Source organism: Ornithorhynchus anatinus, chromosome 11 (assembly GCF_004115215.2).
Source record: "Ornithorhynchus anatinus isolate Pmale09 chromosome 11, mOrnAna1.pri.v4, whole genome shotgun sequence".
NCBI classification, from domain to species: domain Eukaryota; kingdom Metazoa; phylum Chordata; class Mammalia; order Monotremata; family Ornithorhynchidae; genus Ornithorhynchus; species Ornithorhynchus anatinus.
Genome location: NC_041738.1, coordinates 23,779,979 through 23,800,173, shown reverse-complemented (window position 1 = coordinate 23,800,173; position 20,195 = coordinate 23,779,979). Strand labels below are relative to the sequence as shown.

Here is a 20,195-nt window from a genome sequence, read left to right as displayed (position 1 = left end):
ATCCCGCCTTAAAGATAGGAACTATTCCCTGCTGCTACAGAAGGCATTGACCTCTGCCTCTAGGTCCCTGGAAGGTTGTCCACCTGTCTGGATTTCAGCTGGTCTGCCCCCTGTCCAGTGAGGATACAGCTCACTCTTCACATTTGGCATTTTTGGTTTCAGCATCCATCCTCCCTCCAAGGGGAGCTCTACATTCTGGGGTTCCTCTGGCAGGTCCCAGACCTGGGTGCGTTTCCTTTGTGTACCAGGAACCTGGGAAGGGTATGCAAGACTCTGGAGCCAATAATAATAATAATGATAATTTTGGAATTTGCACTTTCTATATTTGCTGTTGTTGTCTTATGTTGTCGAGTCATGTCTGACCCATAACGCTGCCACTCTCTCAGAGCACCCCACTTCCAAATGCAATCATTCTGGTAACATATCCATAGAGTTTTCTTGGTAAAGATCTGGAAGTGGTTTACCATTGCCTCCTTCCGCTCAGTAAACGAGTCTCTGCCCTCGACTCTCTCCCGTGCTGCTGCTGCCCAGTAGAGGTGAGTTTTGACTTGTGGCAGATTGCCTCCCACTCGCTAGCCACTGGCCAAGTTAGGAATGGAATGGGTAGGCCTCTGCTTGACTCTCCCTCCTGCAGTCATGACTGGTAGAGTACTGGAAACTCTCCAGGTGCAATCCTGAGAGGAGCTCCAGAGCTTCGCACATAGTAAACACTTAACAGAATACCACTAGTATTATCATTATTATCTGCAGAGACCTTTCCTCTGGCCTTCTACTGTAGGGAAGCTGGGGGAGGTCAGAGGACTTGATGGAGCGAAGCGGGGAGGGGGATGGGGTCTACGAGTTGGAGTGGATAAAAGGTAATCGGTTTGGACACTCTCCCTGTCCCACTTGGGGCTCATATTCTTAATCCCCATTTTACAGATGAGGTAACAGGCACAGAGAAGTGAAGTGACTTTCCCAAGGTCACACAGTAGACAAGGGGCAGGGCCGGGATTGGAACCCAGGTCCTTCTTACTCCCAGGCCCATTCTCTATCCACTAGGCCAGCTAAGACTGGAGGGGGTCAGGGGTACCTCCAGAAAAAAAGGTCGAGGTTCTAAGGGACTTGGATGAACTTCTGCAAAATGGTGCCCCTAGCATCATTCTGTAAAGCAGCTTGCCTGATGTGATGCAGCTGATGTCACGGGCATCAGTCAATCAAACAATCATACTTATTGAGCACTTACTGTGGCAGAGCACTGTACTAAGCACTTGGGAGTGTACAACAGAGTTGGTAGACACATTCCCTGCCCACAATGAGCTTACAATCTAGAGGATCTTATTTGTAAGTCTTAGCTGTCTGTCTGCTGTCCATGATGACCACCTTTAATTCTAGCGCATCTAGGGTCCTGGGAGCCAGGAGGCCCAGGAGCCAAGCCAGAAGGCAGTGCAGTTCCCAGTTCCCTATTCCAGTGGCTAGAGTAAACAGGAGAGCCAGCTGAGGCAGAGATCTAAAATAAGAACAGGCTGATGTAAGAACAGGCTGATGTGGTCTGATGCCTTCTACATTAGAGTGTAAACTCCTTGTAGGCAGGGACCATCTTATTTTCTGAGCACGTCAGCCTGCATGAAATGGGCACTCAATAAGTAACAGTATTGGTTCTACTAGGTGAGCGAATATCCAGGCAGCTGCCCGTGAAGTCTACTGGTCCTCCAGACCTGGGTAAATGGAAATTGAGGCAGGATCAGGTTTTCTGCAATTAAGACTCACTTCACGATCCTGAGATGTCTCCTGACTGTACGCTCCTTGTGGACGGGGAATGCGTCTAGCAATAGCATGGCCTAGTGGAAAGAACATGGGCCTGGGAGTCAGACCTAGATTCTAATCCTAGCTTTGCAATTCATTGCTGTGTGACCTTGGGCAAGTCACTTTACTTCTCTTTTCCGCAGTTTCCTCAACTGTAACCTGGGGATTCAATACCTTAGACTGTGAGCCCCATGTGGGACAGGGACTCTGCCCAGCCTGATTAGCCTGTAGATTCCCCAGGTGCTTAGAACAGTGCTTGACACATAGTAAGCACTTATCAAATAATAATAATAATAATAACTCTGTTGGATGGTACTCTTCAAGAGCTTACTACAGAGCTCTGCATCCAGTAAGCACTCAATAAATACCATTGACTGATTAAGTGGTTGGACAGGCATATTTCCCAACGCATACTTTCTTCTGTAACTTTAAGCTCTACTATCCTATTTCAATCAATCCATCACTCAATTTCAACAGTTGGTCCTCACTGACCTCTGTACAGGCGGTTGCCACAACCCCAGCTATTGGTTGGGCCGATGTCATAAATTTAAGGCTTGTTCAGTGTTTACTCTCTGGCAGAACCTTCTCCTAAAATGCCCGTCATTTGACTTCGTTTTTAAATCAAAAACCTATGCAGTTAGGGCGGAAAACACAGCAGCCGCTTTAATCTGCCCTCGGCTCCCCCGTTTTAAGAAAGGATAACCACTTTCAAAGAAGGGTCAAGAAAAGAGAATTCACCTTCCCGTAGCCTCAGCGAAGGGTTAGTCACCAAGCGACACTACTTGGCTTCTCTGTAGATGAGGCTGACGTTGAACTGGACAGACATCCATCGGAATCCAGGCCAGGTTTTTGAACTACTGGAGGGGAAGAAGTTCCACTTTAAGGCTGATTCCAGGAATTGTGCCAACACGGTGCATGATGGAACTTGACTTTATTGCTTTTAGCTGGCTCTCGTAGATTCCCAGAAAGCATAGACATTTCCTGTAAAAACAGTATTTCCCAAGCCATCTTCAAGGAGACCCCTGTGTTTTGCAAGGCTGGTGAAGCCTCTATTTGTATTTCTTCATGATTTCTCCCTGCTCCCGATCTACTTCCCTCTTCGAGACCCTATGCCTCCCAGCCTCTCTGTGTTCCCCTTTAGGGAGTTTCCTCTGTTGCCCGTCTCAATTGTTGAAATCAAGACAACCTGAAAAATGTTTCCTAGGGAGGGAAAGATCTGCACCATGAGAAATTCATTCAGTTTCATCTCCTGTTAATGCGTGGGTAGAAGCTAGAGTCTCAGAGACAGGAGACTTGGTTTTCTTCACCAAATGATAATAATAATAATAATGATGATTGTGGAATTTGTTAAATACTATGTGTCAGGCACTGTACTACAAGCAAATCCGGTTGGACGTAGTTCTTAGTCCCACACTGGGCTGACAAGAATGGAGAACAGTAATCGACTGATTGAATCCCCATTTTATAGATAAGGAAACTGAGGCGACAAGAAGTTGAGTGACTCACCCAAGATCACACAGCAAGTGGCAGAGCAGAGATTAGAACCCAAGCTCCTTCCACTAGGCCATGCTGCTTTCTAAAGTGCCGCCTCTCCCGCCCCCCACCAAGGCTTCAGTTTCTCCATCTGGAAAATGGGGATGTGATAGGAGACATTGAGCGGACCTCAAGGGACTCTAAGTGTGCTAAAAAAATATCGCTTGGCGAGTCTAAGCTTGTCAGATGAGTAAACTCTGCTTGAGTATAAAACTGGCATTTTGGGAGGTACCTTAACTCTTTTGGGCCTCAGGGAATCTTCTCTGGGATGTTACATGATAGAGAGGGCACTGTGCATGTATTTTTTTGTGTGTGGTATTTGTTCAGCGCTTACTATTTGCCAAGAGCATTGTTCTAAGCACTGGGGTAGATACAAGTTTATTAGGATGGACACTCTCCCACACAGTGGAAGGAGGGGGGGTTTAATCCTCATTTTACAGATGAGGGAATTGAGGCATAGAGAAGTTACGTGACTTACCCAAGGTCACTCAGCAGACATGTGGCAGAGCCAGGATTAGAACCCAGGTCCTCTGACTCCCAGTCTTGTGCTCTCTCCACTAGGTCACGCTGCTTGTCATCACACGATGGCATCACACAGTATGGGAGAGGTGAGCGAGGGAAGGTACAAAGGGGTTGAGGCTGCATTAATGTAGAGCTGCAGATACACGGCGTTTGACTCTGTAAATCTCTTTCAAGGCCCTAGCTAGGTTGGAGAGGAGCGACGTCTCGGCTCCTGGGATTTGTTTGGCAAAGGACCGACCATCGTCCTGTTGGAAACCTCTACCCTCTCTAGTCTTGCCCCCTTTGTCGTTCCTTCTATGTGACTTCCAGTGCTGTGACTGCAACCGGGAATTTGAGCCTTTCCCACACCACCTTCCTACACCACAGCATGAAGCTAGGGCCAGCTTCAGGCATTTGGCAGCCCTGAGGTAGGGGAAAAATTTGCCCCGTCATCCTGTTTCTGGGTGATGTCATCGTGTTACAAGGGGAGAAATAGTACGGCCCAGTGGAAAAAGCACAAGGCAGGGAGACAGTTCATTCGTTCATTCAGTTGCATTTATCGAGCGCTTACTGTGTGCAGAGCACTTTATTAAGCACTTGACAGAATGCAGTATGACAATAAACAGACACATTCCCTGCCCACAAGGAGATCTGGGTCCTAATCCTGGATCTGGGCCTCAATTTCCCCCGTTGCAAAATGGGAAAGAAATATCAGTTCTCCTTCTGTCTTAGACTATGAACCCTAGATGGGAGGAGGACTGTGTTTGATCTGATTGCAGCATCTCTACCCCAGTATTTAGCATTGTAGTTGGCACAGAGTACAGGTTGAACCAAACACCGACCATTTCCAAATTACACTGGGCATGCAGCGTAACTTAATGGAATTTTATGGAAGTCTGTTCAAACTCCCAACCAAAGAGTGTTTCTCCAGATCCTCCATGCTCCAGAGTCAGTGAGTCGTTCACCCAGGTCCCCGATGACACAGGTGCAATTTCTGATCCAGGCCGAGGCTTTGCTGCTTTTAACTCCCGGTGGGTGCCACACTTCCTTGCCGATTGAAGCCCAACCAGCATGAGATTGAGGGGTGCCAGGGTCCTGAGTGAAAAGAGCCAAACTCCATGATAAGCATTCCTCTTGACCAGGTCGAAAGGACGGGGAGAACACTAAGTGGCTCTTAAAGTCAGCCACCGGATGATAACGGTGTGAATGAAGCTGCTCCCCCAAAAGGAAAGGAAAGTTTTCCCACTCATTGCAGGTATTCAAAGCCCCTTGTCTTAAAGCCTTCAAGTGGAATGGATAAAGAGTGAAAGTTGCTGTGTTTGCTTGAAGAGAAATACAGTAAAGAGAGAAAGCAGCGGTCTGGCTAATCGCCATTCCCCTCAGAAACGTGTCCTTGCTTTCTGCAGGAGTCTAAACTCACTTTTCAGCATCTGCCCACTTTCCTTTCCATTTCCCTGGGAGTGGAGTGGGGCAGAGGAAGGAAACATGAACATTCCTGCTTCTCAGAAGGGGAAACCAAGGCCCAGAGAAAGACAAACCTCCAGCCAAAGGCAGAGTAGGTCCCACCAACCAGGATTCTGGACTGTCCGGTTCAACTTCTCTGCCCTGGTCCTTAGAACCTAGTCCTTGGGGGCTTGGATGGGGGGCATGGAGATTGCGTGAAGGACAAGCGTGCATGAAGCCTGGGGATTCTGATGCTAATGGTCATTTAGTGAGTTAGGAGGTGGGCCTCTTCTTTTTTATGGTATTTGTAAAGAGCTTACTTTGTTTCAAGCACTGTCAGTCATTTAAATTCTTTGTGGCTCAGTTACTTCCTCTCTAAGATGGGGAATAAAACCGTGAGCCCCGTGTGGGACAGGGATTGTGTTTAGCCTGATTATCTTGTATCTACCCAGGACAAGATAATCGAGTTGGACACAGTCCCTGTTCCACACAGGGCTCACGGTCTAAATCCCCATTTTACAAAGGAGATCACTGAAGCACAGGGAAGTGACTTGCCCAAGGTCACATAGCAGGCAAGTGGTGGAGCCAGGATTAGAATCTAGGTCCTTCGACTCCCAGGCCCGTGCTCTTTCCACTAGGCCGCACTGCTTCCAATGCCCTCCGTAGGACAGATCGGAGCTCTCCATATCTCTGGAATGACTTAGGCTAAGTGAGAGGGAGGAAGCACAGTCTAAGGTAAGAATGGAAGCTCAGAGCTCCAGAATTACTGTGGCTCCATTTTCCAAAGGCCAACTGATACCTGGATGGATAATTTCCCAAGATCCCAGTTTGCTCCCTGTCATGCTCGAGCATGGGCTCCCAGTTTCCCCGGTTCTTTCCAGAATGCTTCAGCGCCAGTCCCTCCTCCTCCTTTTCTTCCTCCTCCTTCTCTTCCATCTGGTCTGTGCTTTTAGGACTCTCAGTGTGGTACAGCCAGGGCTTCTGTAGCTCTTGGATTTCCCTGTATTTACATGGGTGGTTTACTGGAAAATGGGGCTGAGATTTCAAGCGTCTGAAGAAAATCTTAGAACGCATATTTATCTTGCCTAGAATAGTCTACGTGGAGGCTTTTCATCCCGTCTTTGCTTTTAGTGGCTTTAGATACCTTTTCTCCAGCAGAACTTTTTTTAAGGATGGATTTGGCAGGTAACCTTCGGATATACTGCCCAAATCTGAGCTGGTCAAAGACAGAAATACTCTGGGTAGCTAAGCTTTTCAATGAGTACATCAGTGGTACTTACTGAGTGCTTACGGAGTGTCGAGCATTATGCTAAACGCTTAGGAGAGTACAATACAACATAGCTGATATACACATTCCCTGCCCAAAACGAGCTAACCGTCTAGAGGTGGAGACAACTTCCAATATGGAGAGGATTTCCCTTAATCGGCTTCTGGGAGCGAGAAGGCAAAAGGAGAATCCTCTGTCCTTGCGGGCAGGGAAAGCGTCTACCAACTGTTATATTGTACACTCCCAGGCGATAAGTACAGTGCTCCGCACACAGTAAGCATTCAACAGATATGACTGATTGATTGATCCTACCTGCCATTTTAGAGTCCCAGGACCTCTCCACCACAAACCTCCTTTCCCACGTCTCTAGACTGTAAGCTCGTTGTGGTCAGGGAATGTGTCTGTTTATTATATTATATTATACTCGCCCAAACGCTTAGTAAGTGCTCAGTAAATACAATCGACCGACTGACCGACTGCCTAGAAACCTTCATTCTTGGTCCCCAGGTTTCAGGCCTTCTTTGCCTACAGAAAATCCTCTCCTTTCCCTTTGTTACTTTATCGCTGAGGAAGAACAGAGTCTCTTTCCAGGAGGAAGAGAAATTCCTGATTTACCAGCAGGTGAGATCACCACCCCAGTAGACTGGTAACTCCCTGAGGGTAGGAACCTAGCTTTTGACTTCTACTGATGTCTCAAGCATTGCTCTGCACTCAGTAGGTGCCCCCAAAATATCAGTGAATGAAATGACTAGAAATAAGGAATGGCAGCACTGTGGGTAATGAAATTCCCAGATAATTCAATCACCTTTTTTCAGCCAAAAGCTTCGTCATCCCTCCATAAAATTCCCAGATAATTCAATCACCTTCTTTTAGACAAAAGCTTCATCATCCCTCCATAACCTGACTCGTGACAGAGACTCGGCAACTATTGATTGGAATTTCCTGTTTGTCCTCTTCCCTTACCCACCTATGGCAGGAGGTGTTCAAAGGCAGTGAGCAGGAAGACGGAGGAGGATGGAGAAGTAGGAGGAGGGAAAAAGAGGGGTCTGGATAGTGTACAATGGGAGCTGTCACGATCTGGTTGTAGGGAGGTATTTTTACCCCTGGAGTGTTAAGCTGCGTGGCTCTGATCCAGGCGGAAGGCCTCCCTGGAAATGAAGTGGCAGGATAAACGTTCCAGGCTTTGGAAGCCATTGGGGTTGACTGATAAATGCCAAAAGATGAGTGAGGATAGAGGATGGCTGCGCTGCTAAGGCAGGAGCTTGCTCTCTTTTTAATAATGTTGGTATTTGTTACGCATTTACTACGTGCAGAGCACTGTTCTAAGTGCTGGGGTAGATACAGGGGAATGAGGTCTCACGTGAGGCTCACAGTCTTCACCCCCATTTTACAGATGAGGGAACTGAGGCATAGAGAAGTGAAGCGACTTGCCCACAGTCACACAGCTGACAAGGGGCAGAGTCGGAATTTGAACCCATGACCTCTGACTCCCAAGCCCGGGCTCTTTCCACTGAGCCATGCTGCTTCTCTGCGTTTTGCTCCTGGCCACAGCCGGGATTCAAGGGGAAGATGGTTGGCGATCACCTCGTCCCCCATTTTCTCTGGCTCTGAGCGGGAGAGACGGGGGTAGGGAGTCAGTGGTGGAAGTTGAAAATCAGGACTCTCTACAAGGTAACGGGGGAAGGGAAGGACAGAAAGAGGAGGAGGAGGAGGAAGGGAGCATCTATCCACTATGCTCCTCCACTATGGGCCTCCCCTCCCCTAGGAACAGTGTGCTAAGAACAACCCTGAGTCTTCAAGGATGGGGAACATGTGTGTGGGTAGAGGGTGGAGAGGTGAGACCCCTTTCCTTTCTACCTCCTTGGGTCATGGTGTTGAGGGAGGGGTTGCATGAACAGAACCTAGCCCCTGAGTGGGAGGCCGAAGAAGCTGAGGTGTCAAAGGAGGGTGAGGGGGCTTGGAAAAGCGGGGTGAGGAGGGAGAGCATGGCAGTTGTGTGAAGGAGAATTGGGTATGAGACTGTGAGCACCGTATGGGACAGGCGTCCGATCTGATTACCGTGTATCTACTCTGGGGCTTAGAAAAGTGCCCGTGCTCTTTCCATTAGGCCATAGTGCTTCTTGAAATAAGTACCTAGGTAATTCAAAAGAAAAAACCTTTTGACCTCAGCTATCTAGCTAGGTAAGGCAAGAGAGTTTGCCAGGGGTGGTAGGGATGAACGATCTGGGGGTTCACTTCTGTTCATACTTGTCCCACCAAGACCCAGTCTATGTGTGGGAGGCAGGGATGTTGATGGGATGGGCTGACAGGGGACCCATGATATGAGAAATTGTCCCAACCTGACCCCTAGAAGAAACCCCTAAAGAAGCCCTCACCTCACCTGGGGAGGACAGAGTAGCACAGCCGCCATGGCAAGCAGTGAGGCCTGGAAGGGTGGCCACCCCAGGGGTTTCACATTTGTCCAGGTGACTTGCAGAGAAGCAGCATGGTCTAATGGCTAGATCCCAGGCCTGGGTGTCATAAGGACTATAAGCCCGTCATAGGGCAGGGACTGCCTCTATCTGTTACCGATTTGTACATTCCAAGCCCTTGGTACAGTGCTCTGCACATAGTAAGCGCTCAATAAATACTATTGAAAGGATCTGATCCCGCCTCCAAGCACCGTGGCTCAGCAGAAAGAGCCCGGGCTTGGGAGTCAGAGATCATAGGTTCGAATCCCGGCTCTGCCACTTGTCAGCTGTGTGACTGTGGGCAAGTCACTTCACTTCTCTGTGCCTCAGTTACCTCATCTTTAAAATGGGGATGAAGACTGTGAGCCCCACTTGGGACAACCTGATTATCCTGTATCTACCCCAGCGCTTAGAACAGTGCTCTGCACATAGTAAGCACTTAACAAAAACCAACATTATTATTATTATTATTGCCTACTGAGTGACCTTGGCCAAGTATGGCATAGTGGATAGATCACGGGCCTGGGAGACAGAAGGTCATGGGTTCTAATCCCGGCTCTGTCACTTGTCTGCCGTGTGACCTCGGGCAAGTCACTTCACTTCTCTGGGCTTCAGTTACCTCATCTGTAAAATGGGGATTGAGACTGTGAGTTCCACGTGGGACAGGGACTGTGTCCAACCTGATTTGCTTATCTCCACCCCATCGCTTAGTATAGTGCCTGGCACATAGTAAGCACTTAACAAATACTGCAATTATTATTTCTAGGCTCTGGGAAGTGAGTTCTTGGACCACAACCCAAGACGTTCCTATTGGATGATGATGCTGGACTTCCCAGGAACTGACCAGCCCCTCTGTGCTCACCTGAACAAGGGGTGGGCCTTACAAGAAGTGAGGAGGTGGGCATTTTCCAGGAGGTGTCTTCTATGGAGAGAAAGAGGAGTCTGTGGGGGATTTTGGAGAATGGCAGGGAGTTAGGCAGACCAGCAGTAATAATGATAATTGTAGTATTTGTTGATCACATAATATGTGCCAAGCAGTATGCTAAGTGCTAGGGTAGAAACAATATAATCAGATCAGATACAGTCCCAGTCCTACATGGGGCTCACAGATTACAGGGGAGGGAGAACAGACACTGAATCCCTACTTTACAGATGAGGAAACAGGCACAGATAAGTGACTTTCCCTAGGTCACCCAGGAGGCAAGTATCAGGGCTGGGAAACAGAAGGGAGTAGAGGGAGGAACAGATATGGGGCACGGAGAGGGTTCAGAGCTGGGAAATAGTCCATCTACAGCACCAGCATAGGGGCCAAAAAAGGAGGCAGGAATTTAAGATGGGGTATGAGGATTGCAAGAGCTGTTCTCCCTCCCAGTTAGACTCTGAGTCCTGTGAGGGGCCTGGCCAGGGACTAAGCTTGATCTCATTGCATTTTCTCTATCCCAGGGCTTAAAGTTAGCACAGAGGAATTGCTTAGCAAGCACCTCAATTAGCAGTGTAGCCTAATGGATAGAGCACGGGCTGGGAATCAGAAAGGCCAGAGTTCTAATCCCTTCTCTGCCATTTGTCTGCTGGGTTCCTTGGACAAGGCACTTAACTTCTCTGGGCCTCAGTTCCCTCGTCTGAAAAATGGGGAGTAAGACTGTGAGCCCCATGTGGGACAGGGACTATGTGCAGCCTGTTTTGCTTGTATCCACCCCAATGCTTAGTACAGTAACATGGCACATAGTAAGAGCTTAAAAAAGCCACAGTTATCAATATTATTTATTATTATGAGAGCTAATAGACCAGAAAGCCAAGGTTCAGGGTCTTTTCCACACATATTAGAGCCCTGAGCAAACTTGGGAGTCCAGCTCAAACAGCACTGGGAATCACCATCTTCATTACCCCCAAGGAGGGGGCACCTCCAGGATTTCAGAGAGGGGTTGCCATCGCCACAGAGGGTGGGCAGGATTCTCAGGGAGCCCGAAAAAACACCTGAAACAAGCGCTGTTTCTCAATGTTTTCAGTAGACAGCAGAGAGCAGCAGAAAGATGTTGTTAAAGAATGAAAAAGGAGCAGATTGAGGACTCTGCCCAAGGAGGAGAAGAAAAAGGGCTAATGCCCAGACGGCATCACAGGCCTAATTAAATTCACAAGGCAAATGGTACCTGAGGTGGCCACAGGCCCACAGAGAGAAGCCAAACAACCGCGGCTCTCGTATTAAATGGAAACACAAGGCCTCACAGCAGCCCTTCCCTCTCCCTTCCAATCTGCTCTGCCATGAAATCCGAAGCCAGAGCTCGGGAAAGCTTTTGTTTACAATGAATATAAGGGACATAGGGGTTGAAGGCCCCGAACAGTCCATCCCCGATCCAGGCTAGGTACGTGGTCTGGAGGGGAGCCAGAATACAGCAGCTGGGGGACGTTTGAGGGGGAAAAGGAGGGGAGAAGATGATTAAGGAAATGGAAAGGATGATTTATGAGGAAAGATGAAAGACACGATGTCTGTAGAGTTTGGCTCAGCGGTAGCAAAGGTGGCACAGCAGTCTATAGATATTTGGAAGGCAGAAACACGTACGAAGGGGAGAGGAATTATTTGGGCCGGTACATAATGTTGGTATTTGTTAAGCGCTTACTATGTGCCGAGCACTGTTCTAAGCCCTGGGGTAGACACAGGGGAATCAGGTTGTCCCACGTGGGGCTCACAGTCTTAATCCCCATTTTACAGATGAGGTAACTGAGGCACCGAGAAGTTAAGTGACTTGCCCCAAGTCACACAGCTAACAAGTGGCCGAGCTGGGATTCAAACTCATGACCTCTGACTCTAAAGCCCGTGCTCTTTCCACTGAGCCACGCATGGAGTGGAGGGGTCTCTGAGCATCACAGGATGAACTTCAAGAGGGAATTGAGGTTCAATGTGGTCTGACTGTAATCTTGTTGGAGGCAGAGAATGAATCTTTCACTTGTGGTGTACTCTTCCAAGCACTTTTTAATAATGTTGGTATTTGTTAAGTGCTTACTATGTGCACAGGACTGTTCTAAGTGCTGGGGTAGATACAGGGTAATCAGGTTGTCCCACGTGAGGCTCACAGTCTTAATCCCCATTTTACAGATGAGGTAACTGAGGCACAGAGAAGTGAAGTGACTTGCCTACAGTCACACAGCTGACAAGTGGCAGAGCTGGGATTCGAACCCATGACCTCTAACTCCCAAGCCTGGGCTCTTTTCACTGAGCCATGCTGCTTGCTCTGCATTCACAATAAATACCACTGATTGATCGGGAAGAAGCCAGATCAGTTGGTCCATCAGTGGGATTTACTAAGCACTTACTTTGGACAGAGCACCGTACTAATTGCTTGGGAGAGTAACTTCCCCTCTAGACTATAAGCTCATTGTGGGCTGAGAGTGTGTCTGATTATTATTATATTGTACTCTCCCAAGCACTTAGTACAGTGCTCTGCACACCGTAAGTGCTCAATAAATACGATTGAATGACTGGATATAATATAGAGTTGGTAGATGCATTCTCTGCCCATAAGGAGCTTACAGTTTAGAGGGAGACAGACATGTTCTCCCTCCTACTTAGACCTTGAGTCCTATGTGGGACAGGGACTGTGTCCAACCTAATTGATTTGTATCTACCCAGGGTTTAGAACAGTGTCTGACACATAGTAAGCACTTAACAGATACCACAGAACAAACAATAAAGCAAAACATGAAAATAAATTACAGATCTGTACATAAGTGCCAGGGGGGCTGAGGGTGGGATGAAAATGAAGCATTTAAAGAGTACATAGCGTAAGCAACACAGAAGGAAAAAGAGTAGAGGAAATGAGGGTTTAGGTGCTGGGGGTGCTGCACCTAAGGAGATGTGATTTTAATGAGGCTGTGAAAGTGGGAAGAGTGGTGGTCTGGCATATATGGATGAGCAGGGAACTCCAGGCCAGAGAAAGGATGTGGGCAAGGAGTTAAAAGAGAGATAGATTGACATGCAGTTAGTAATAATAATAACAATAATGGCATTTAAGCACTGTGCGAAGCACTGGGATAAATACAAACTAATCAGGTTGGACACAGTCTCTGCCCCATATGGGACTCACAGTCTTAATCCCCATTTTACGGATGAGGTAACTGAGTCACAGAGAAATTAAGTGACTTGCCCAAGGTCACATAGCAGACAAGTGACAGAGCCGGGTTTGGAATCCAGGTCCTTCTGACTCCCCGGCCAGTGCTCTATCCACTAGGCCATGCTGCTTCCCGTGTAGGTTGGAACTGGAGGAATGAAGCACGTGGGCTGAGTTGTAGTGAGAAATCAATGAGAAATTATGGAACCGGCCTCCTGCAGGAGAGAGGTCACCAGCATCATCTTTAGATGCTAAACTCCTCCTGTGTGCAGGGCATCTGGGGGACCCCTAGAAGCAGCATGGTCTCATGGAAAGAGGACGGGCTAGGGAATCAGGGGACCTGGGTTCTAATTTCAGCTCTACCACTTGCCTGCTGTGCCACCTTGGGCAAGTCACTTCGCTTCCTGGTGCCTCAGTTTCCTCATCTGTAAAATGGGGATTCAACACCCTATCTCTCACCCTTTTAGACTGTGAGACGTCTGTGGGACAGGGACTGTGTCTGACCTGGGGATCTGGTATCACCCCCAGCACCTAGAACAGTCCTTGGCACCTAGTAAAAGGTGAACAAATACCACGATTATTATTGATTATTATTTCATATATCATCCCTGCCCTTGATGAATCAGAAACTCCACTGAGTAAGACCTTTATAAGTGGCCTGGAGAAGGTAGCAGAGAAGTCTTGGGAGGGACCCAGGGAATGATGTCTCTGAGGCAGAGACATGGAGAGTTCTGGATCTGGGAGGATGGGAGGTAGTGGCGAGTCAAAGGAGGCAGGGAAAGAATCCGGTTCTACTTTCATTGCTAAGATCCACCCTTATCTCTCCGTCCAAACTGTCACCACATTAATGCAAGTACTTATCCTATCCCGCCTTGACTATTGCATCAGCCTCCTTGCTGACCTCTCTGCCTCCTGTCTCTCCCCACTCCAATCCATACTCCATGGATCGTTTATCAAAAAAAAGTTCAGTCCACATCTCTCCACCCCTCAACGACCTCCAATGGCTGTCCATCCATCTGCCCATCGGAGAAGGAGCGTGGCTTAGTTGCAAGAGTCCGGGCTTGGCAGTCAGAGGACATGGGTTCTAATCCCAGCTCTGCCACTTGTTTGCTGTGTGACTTTGGGCAAGCAGCATAACTTCTCTGTGCCTCAGTTACCTTATCTGCAAAATGGGGATTATGATTGTAAACCCCACGCGCGACAAGCTGATTACTTTTTGATTACCTTACTTAGAACAGTGCTCAGCACATAGTAAGCACTTAACGAATACCATAATTATTATTAGTAGCATTATCCACCTCCGCATCAAACAGAAACTCCTTACCATAGGTTTTAAAGCCCTCAAACAGCTTGCGCCATCCTAACTTACCTCACTATTCTTACTACAGCCCCCGACCCCACACCCCACTCCTCTAGCACCAGCTTACTTACCGTGCCTCGATTTCATCTATCTCGCCACCGACCCCTTTCCCACATCCTCCCCCTAGCCTGGAACTCTCTCCCACTCCTTATAATAATAATAATAATGATGGCATTTGTTAAGCGCTTACTATGTACAAAGCACCGTTCTAAGTGTTGGGGGATACAAGGTGATCAAATTGTCCCACGTGGGGCTCACAGTCTTCATCCCCATTTTACAGATGAAGTAACTGAGGCTCGGAGAAGTTTAGTGACTTGCCTAAAGTCACACAGCTGACAAGTGGTGGAGCGGGGATTAGAACCCATGACCTCTGATTACCAAGCCCAGGTTCTTTCCACTGAGTCACGCTGCTTCTCTAAGACAGGGACTTATACACCAGACCACTGTTCTCCTTCCCTGATTTAGCTCTCTTTTTCCCAGCTCGTTCTCCCTTCTGAATCATGAGTGCGTCATCTCCCTTCGTCGTCTGTTGTGGGTGCTTAGTACGGCGCTCTGCACACAGTAAGTGCTCAGTAAATATGAGTGAATGAATGAATGGGACTGCAGCTAGGAGCTGACACCTTCTAATTATGCTGGTCAGCCCAACTCCCTGCCATTCTCCAAAATCCTCACAAGCCCCTCTTTCTCTCCACAGAAGACACCTCCTGGAAAATGCCCACCTCCTCACTTCTTGTGAGGCTCACCGCTCGCTCAGCTGGGGACAGAGAGGCTGGTCAGTTCCTGGAAGTCCAGCATCATCATCAAATAGGAACATCTTGGCTTATGGTCCAAGAACTCACTCCCCAGAGCCTAGAAATAATTGCGGTATTTGTTCGGTGCTTACTATTTGCCAGGCACTATAACTAAGCATTGGAGTGGATACAAGCAAATTGGGTTGGAGAAAGTCCCTGTCCCAGTGGGGCTCATGGTTTTAATCCCCATTTGACAGATGAGGTAGCTGAGGCACAGAAGTTATTATTAATAATAATAATAATAATTGTGGTATTTGTTAAGCGCTTGCTATGTACCAGGCACTGCACCAAGAGTGGATAGCAGCAAATCAGGTTGGACAGAGTTCCTGTCCAACATTGGGCTCCCAGTCTCAATCCCCATGAGTCACCCCGACTGCCCTGGGCCCCGGCCAGGCCTGGGGTCCGGGCACATGGCTCTGGTTTCAATCGAGTCTGGCTCCCAGCCAGCTGGAGCAGCAGGTGGAGGCGAGCCCCGGGGAGTGAAAGGCCCAGACACAACACGCGATGAGTCAAAGGCAGAATGGAAACTGACTCCATTTCCATGCTTTTGTGGTCAGAGGAAGATTCTGAGAACCATCCCCCGTGACCCGGACAGATCTGCTGCTGCTGCCTGATTTTCTTTTTGCTGGCTTGAAAGCGCTGCCAGGCTTGAGACTCTTCTTTTTCAGAATATTGACCGTTCCTCCCGAATCACCCATCCCACTCCACCTATTAATGGGGGAAAAAAAAATCGGCCTTTCAGCAACCATCCTAGGGTTTACATGTTAGGCCATAGGGTCACCTTCCCTAAAAGGTGGTCTAAAGGGAGAGAGCAGGATAAAGAATGAGGATACCTGGGGGCTGTGGATCTGAGGCAGGGATGGGAGCTGGCAGTGTCTGGTCATCCAAGGAGAGCTCCTGAAGAGAGAGCACTGGGGTTCCCACTCTTTTGACATGGTGGTTTTAGGCAGTTATGCCCAAATATTGTATGGTCAGAACCAATTTTCCTATAGGAAGAATGTTACAAATTAGGTATCGGTTTCTGAATCAATAATCGGGAGAGGTTGCAGTAATGGTATATATTGAGACCTACTGAATGCAACGCACTGCCTTATAAGTGCTTGAAAAAAGATCGGATATACTGTTTAACCAAACGCCCCGGGATTGTGTTTTCAAAAGAGTACAGGTGAGTAATATAGCTACATTCACGTTCAGCATGTATTTTGAGTCAGAGAGCTTCCACGATTGAGTAGCCACCATTTACATCACTGAAAGTAAAATGGGCATGTCGCCCCTTCCCGGTGACTCCGCTTGGCAGTCTGGTAGCCTCTTTCCCTGTCTCGACATTCTCCCCCCTCGCCTCTCCCCTCCTGCCCCCTATAAACTTCCCCCTCATTTCTCTCACAACCGTGGGATTTAAAATGGTTTCTCCTTGGTTCCCGTGTTCAGGGCCATGTTAAGAGAAGCTCAGGACCGGCGCTCACCCATTTTACAAGACCTCCACGTGACACGCGCTACAGATGACGTCACATGCGCCACTGTGTGAAATCATACATGGCATGGCTGGATCGTGTCATCGCGTGGCAACCTGCTTATCATCATCATCAGTGGTATCGATTGAGTGCTTACTGTGTGCAGAACATCGTACTAAGTGCTTGGGAGAGTACAACAGGGATGGCAGGTATGCTCCCTGCCCACGATGAAATTAAAGTCTCTCCACACAACCTCCCTTCAAATCCCACAGACCACAGCTCTCCCCAACTTCAAAACCCTACTGAAAAAATAAAAGCTTACACACACACACACAGCTCCATGTATTTTAGCATTGGTGGCAACATGAGTAGCATGGAGAGGGGAGGAAGGGAGGCTCTCCAGGCTGCAGCTGGAGACGCTGAAACTCTGAGCCGCGGTGGTTGGATGGGAGATGTTGACAGAGGAGACAGCATTGATGGCCCTGGCGACCAGCAGTGGCAATGGGAAGCCGGAAGGTGACCACGGAGGCACCATGGGGGTGAAAGACAGTGATGGCAGCAGAAGGCACTGGGAGGCGTTGGAAAGTGAAGGTGGGAGGCAAGTAGTAGGTGGTGGTTGGAAGCATATGCAGTATATCCCAAACCTCCCTATTTTTTTTAATGGTGTTTATTAAGCACTTACCATATGCCAGGCACTGTACTAAGCGCTGGAGTAGATACAAGCTAATCAGGTTGGACGCAGTTCTTGTCCCACTTGGGGTTCACAGTCCCCATTTTAAAGAGTAGGTAACTGAGGCCCAGAGAAGTTAAGTGTCTTGCCCAGGGTCACCCAGCAGACAGGTGGTGGAGCTGGAATTAGAATTCAGGTCTTCAGACCCCCAGGCCCACACTCTGGCCACTAGGCCACTTCCCCATAGCAGCAGTGTAACGGCAGAGGGAGGGGCTTCCAAATCCCCTGGAATTAAGCTTGCAATCATCCAGCCCTGCGCTTGGGTCCCTCCTGACCACATTACCCAGGCCACCGGGACCAGAGTTGTAAAGGAGGCTAATGCTGTAAAGCCCAAACCAATGTGATGCAAAGTTAAAATAGGGTACAAACTTAGAAGCGCTTTTCGTGCCGCTCATCTTAACTCAAGATCTCTTAAATTCATTTATTAAATCGAGGACTGCACCACCGTGTGAAGTCATACATGGCCTGGTATGATGCTGTCACCTCATGGCAATGTACCTCTCACCATCATCTTCATCATAAATGGTATTGATTGAGCGCTTACTGTGTAAAGAGCCCTGTACTGAATGCTTGGAAGGTGGGGGCTTACATAAAACCTAGTGGGAAAAGCAGAGGCCTGGGAGTCAGAAAGTCCTAGGTTCTAATCCCAGCTCCACCACATGTCTGCTAGGTGAGCTTGGGCGAGTCACTTCATCCCTCTCTGCCTCAATTTCCTCATCTGTAAAATGGGGATTAAGAGCCTCATGTGGAACAGGAACTGTGTCCGTTGTGATTAGCTTGTATCTACCCCAGTGGTTAGTACAGTGCCTCGCACATAGTAAGTGCTTAATAAAGACCATAAAAAAAGAGAACTCTTCCTTGATTTGGATGTCTCGCACCTGGACTCCTTCTTAGCTGACCAAACTCCAGCCCGCTGGAATGCAGATATACACTGGTTTCAATTTCCAGCCATGTGGGAATTTAGATGAGAGACTTCACCCTAAGGGCCTTAGTTTGTCAATCTGTAAAATGGGAGGTAGTAACCCCCAGGGCTCCGCCAGGGCTCATTAGGGTTTCTCCAAAGCTTCTGGGCACATGAGTGAAAGTGCTAACTTTGCTTTCCACTGGAGCTGGGTACTGGGCCCATTTTCCAACTGGAGCCTTTAGCCAGGAAAAAGAGACATCGGGGCCACCTGGGTCATTTTGGGTGGAGTGGGTGAGGAAAGCCACCTGGAAATTAGCAAATGCACATCAAAGCTACTGCTGGGGAACAAACATTGCTTCTTCAACAACTGTTGGTGCCAAAGTCTCACTGGCAACCAAATGGATCCCAATTTGGCAAGAAAAAAACCCCACTGACTTGATCAGAGGTGATGGGAGAGAAATTAGAGTTCCAGGGATAATGTCTTGGAGAAGCAATTAGAACCACCAAAGAGTAGCAGTTGTTCTTTGATCTCAGCAGCCCCAGTAGAAAGAGTAACACGGGCCACACCAGAGATTCCTTCCCAGTACCCCTCAATGACCTGACTTGAAAAGCCAATCCCCCCTACCCTGGCCACTTGGGGAAACTGTGGTTTTTGTCCCCAAAGTACAAGAAATTGCCTTTTACCTGGAGGAGAAGCAGCATGCATTTACCTCATCTGTAAAATGGGGATTAAGACTGTGAGCCCCATGTGGGACAACCTGATTCCCCTATGTCTACCCCAGCGCTTAGAACAGTGCTTTGCACATAGTAAGCGCTTAACAAATACCAACATTATTATTATTATTATTATTCACTCCATCCTTGGCCCCACAGCACTTATGTACATATCTAGAAATTAGTTATTTATTTTAACACTAATATATTTGTTACACACTTACTATGTGCCAAGCACTGTATTGAGTACTACTAATAATAATAATAATAATGTTGGTATCTGTTAAGCGCTTACTATGTGCAGAGCACTGTTCTAAGCGCTGGGGTAGACACAGGGGAATCAGGTTGTCCCACGTGGGGCTCACAGTCTTAATCCCCATTTTACAGATGAGGGAACTGAGGCACAGAGAAGTTAAGTGACTTGCCCACAGTCACACAGCTGACAATTGGCAGAGCTGGGATTCGAACTCATGAGCCCTGACTCCAAAGCCCGTGCTCTTTCCACTGCGCCACGCTGCTTCTCAGTACTAGGGTACTAGGGTAGGGATGAGATAATCAGAACCCACATAGGGCTCACAGTCTAAGTAGGAGTGAGAACAGGTATGGAATCCTCATTTTGCAGATGAGGGAACTGAGGCACAGAGAAGTGAAGTGATTTGCCCATGGTCACACAGCAGGTTTGTTGCAGAGCTAAGTTTAGAACCCAGGTCCTTTGACTCCCAGGCTCATGCTCTTTCCAGTAGGCCAGAGTACTTCTCTATCTTCTATCTATATGTCCTCCTCTAGACTATTAATGTCTGTCTCCTCCTATAGAATGTAAGCTGGTTGTGTGCAGGCCACATGTGTACTAACTTGGTTGTAGTGCACTCTCCCAAATGCTTAGTTCAGTGCTCTGCACACAGTAAGCACTCAATAAACACTACTGATTACTTGACTGATGGATTAGCGGGAAGAGCACGGGCCTGGAAGACAGAGGACCTGGGTGCTAATCCCAGCTCTGCCACTTGTCTGCTATGGGACCTTGGGCAAGTCATTTGACCTCTCTGGGCCTCAGTTTCCTCATCTGTAAAGTGGGGTTAAAGTGGGGGTAAAGTGGGAGTAATCCCAGCTCTGCCACTTGTCTGCTATGGGACCTTGGGCAAGTCATTCAACCTCTCTGGGCC

At 48.2% G+C, this 20,195-nt stretch overlaps 1 non-coding gene across 1 annotated transcript; it reads right to left on the bottom strand.

Annotated features, from left to right (window-relative positions):
- Nucleotides 1-546: 546 nt before the first annotated feature.
- LOC114815236 lies at nt 547-684 on the bottom strand. The gene has a single exon (XR_003763002.1). It is a non-coding gene; the product is annotated as a small nucleolar RNA SNORA7 (small nucleolar RNA).
- Nucleotides 685-20,195: the final 19,511 nt, after the last annotated feature.